The sequence below is a fragment of the Merops nubicus genome, unplaced genomic scaffold (genome assembly GCF_000691845.1).
Source record: "Merops nubicus isolate BGI_N331 unplaced genomic scaffold, ASM69184v1 scaffold6027, whole genome shotgun sequence".
In the NCBI taxonomy this organism is placed as follows: Eukaryota; Metazoa; Chordata; class Aves; order Coraciiformes; family Meropidae; genus Merops; species Merops nubicus.
In genome coordinates, this window is record NW_008622207.1 from 30,044 (window position 1) to 33,429 (window position 3,386).

Genomic DNA, 3,386 nt, shown 5'->3' on the forward strand with positions numbered 1-3,386 from the left:
TTGCAGCCCCTGTTTTCCCTACTGGGATGTGGGTGGCTGGGATGTGAGGTAGGTTCCACTGAGGAATCCTCAATCTCCCAGGCATCCCTTGGTATTTGATTTATTTCAAATTCTTCATTGTAAAATCAGATTTTCCAAATGTATTGCACGATAGGATTCAGACTCTACGCCCACAAATATCCCACATGGAAAAATTCCCAAGGGAGAAAACATGACTGAGCTGTCAAAGCAGCCAGAATGGTGCCTGGGAAAGGGGCACCAATAATGACCATTGGGTCGTTATTTTTTTTCTGGTTGAATTCATTTCCACTGAGAAATAGAAGTAATTTTCTAGGGAAACAAAAATAAAATCAAAATTAATACAGCTTTTCAGCCCAGGCAAAAGTAGAAAGCTAATTGATTCCTATTCACAAAAAAATAAATTAAAAAAAATGAGATTTTCCATCTTTTTTCAGGTTCAAGGTGGAAAGCTACTTGGAAATCCTAAAGCTCGTTGGGGCAGTAGGAAATCTGCTTCCCACTCTGCTCTGCTGGAGATACAGGCTTTGTAGGATGACAGGGCAGGGTGAAATAGGCTGCAGAGAGCAGGTTTAGCTTTTCCTAGAGGTGTGACCATGGAAACTTGGTTTCTTTCTCACACTTTTGACTCCCCATGACTGAGGGCTGTGGTTTTGAGCTGTGATGGATGATGCAGTGTAGGGTGATGCTGCTGCCTCACCTCTGCCTCCACAGGGAAAAGGTTCCTCTCTACAATGGAAAATCTACATTTTTTCACTTCTTCATGAAATTCTCAACAAAACCTTTTTTTTTTTTGTTTCCCCACACTCTTCATTCTTTTATTTCATTTGATTTTTTTTAATGTATCTATTTTATTGCATCCATCCAGGAAACAGGGGTAATACATGATACCTGTACTGCTGAGCAGCTGGAATTCAGTCAGCCAACAGGAAGACATTGAGCAAACACGTTGCTGAAGGACTCAGAGACTGAAGGATGTTTGCTGAAAAGATCTATTGAGCAGTGAAAAACAAACAAATTAGTAAAAATCTAAAACCAGGTCTGGCATCTTAATGATGGGAAGAGAAGCTGTAATCCCATCAATAAGCCATTAACCACCAGTCCTTGGGTCTCAAGCCAGTTATCCCTCTGCTCTTCACTTCTCTCTGCAGATGGGAGGTGGGTGTTTTGCCCAGATGGAGCTGGATGTGTTGGGCATCACCCAGCTCCTTGTGGTGCCCAGCACCAGGGACCTTTCCCCAAGAACTGGTGTAGCTCTGTGAAGGAGATGAGAAAGTCACTCCAGGTCCAAATGTCTTCTTCTGACCCTCCCAGGAGGGATGTATGTATTTCTTATTATCTGGAAATGAAATGTTTCATTCTCTCCACCCTGGAAACATTCAAGGTGAGGTTGGAGAGGGCTCTGAGCAACCTGGCCTGGCTGGTGTCCCTGCTCCCTGCAGGGGGGTTGGACTAGAGGACCTTTAAAGGTCCCTTCCCACCCAGAATATTCTATGATTCAATAATTCTATACTCTTGTGATTTATTTATTTTTTTTAAGTTTGACATTCACATCAAGCCTTGCATTTAAATCACAACATTTAACTCCTCCCTGCTCCAAATTAAGAAGTCAATGGGGTGCAATTTCCTGGGTGGGAGAATCCAGCTCCTGATCAAGCCCAAGAGTGTGCAGACAGATCATAGCATCAGAATCCTTTAGATTGGAAAAGACCTTTAAATTCACCAAGTTCAACCATTGCCCTGACTCTACCAAGTCCACTGCTAAACCATGTCCCTCAGCAGCACATCTACACAACTTCTGGACATGTCCAGGGATGGTGATTCAACCACTTCCCTGGGCAGCCTGGTCCAACGTTTGATAAGCCTTTCAGCCAAGAAATGTCTCCTAATACCCAACCTAAACCTCCCCTGGTGCAACTTGAGGCTATTTCTTCTTGTCCCATCAGTTTTTACTTGTGACAAGAGACCAGCACCCACCTGGCCCCAACCTCCTCTCAGGAGCAATAAGTTCTCCTCTGAGTCTCCTTTTCTTCAGACACAAAGTGATTGTCAGAGGCTTTGACACACTCATAACAAAAGCTGGATTAATCCCTGCAGATGACTGATTTCAGGGAAAGATTCAAGATATCTGCAGATGTGAATCCAGCCCTTGTAACAGAGTTTTTTTTTCAGTTAATAACATAACCCAAAATGACACAAGTCTTGACTTGGTCTCATGTGCAACACACCTCTAATAAAATCCTGTCCTGGCATCAGCGAGAGCCTGGCTGCATTAATGAGGTAAAGTTCTGTATTCTCTAGAGAAATCACAATTAATTAGAAGAACAGAGCATCTCTGCTCCCTGAATACAGCACATCACAGAGAAGAATGATGCACTTTGCTTGTGACAGCACCAAATAGAGAGAGCAGAGCTGCCCCTGCCTGTTAGGACATGATGAAGGAGCAAAATTCGCCCTCATCCAAAGTCAGAGTGCAGGTTACAGGTCTTATCTGCCCATGAAATAGTTTGCAAAGAGATCAGCTTAACAAATGATACAAAAAAAAAAGGTCTTAAATCTCTTTCCTGGAAGCCCAGTGATGCTCACTGACTGAGACAAAAAATGTATGAGCTATGCTTTATAAGAGCTTCTGGGGTTTATCCTTTTATTAGCAGCTTTCTGAGATGCAGCTCGGAAATGTCACTGAGATCCTTCAGGGTGATACTCAATCTGCAGTGCCTGGAGGCAACAGGCTCTCTGCTGTAATGGCTCCATCACTACCAGGAGGAAGGTGGAATTAGCTCAGCCCTGCAAGGGAACAGTGTCACTCGGGGCACATCCTGCATCTGCACTCTCTGTGCTCTGATCACAGAATCATTTAAGTTGGAAAAGACCTGTAAGATCATCAAATCCAACCATTAAGATCATCAAGTCCAGCCATTAAGGTCATCAAGTCCAGCCATTAAAGTCATCAAGTCCAACCAACACCAGGGAGGAGAGTTGAGTCCTGCCAGCTGATGGTGAGGGAGCCTGGGGCAATTTGGGGAAGGGGAAAAGAGGATTGCTTCTCCAGGCATTTGTGCAAATCAGCTCCATCAGCACAGCTCCATCCTCTGCCTCCTAAAAAAAAAGTGAGATGAAGTTTTGGGTCCATCTCTTGAGTGGTTTGATGCTAACAGTTGGTGGATCTCATAGAGTCTAACCCTGCAAGACACAGAAACCCAGCACCCCAGCGTGGTGGGGTTGGAAGGGACCTCTGGAGATCTCCTCATCCAACCCACTGCTCCAGCAGCTCACCCACAGCAGGGTGACCAGGATCACAACCAGGAGGGTTTGGGATCTCTCCAGAGCAGGAGACTCCACAGCCTCTCTGGGCAGCTGCTCCAGGC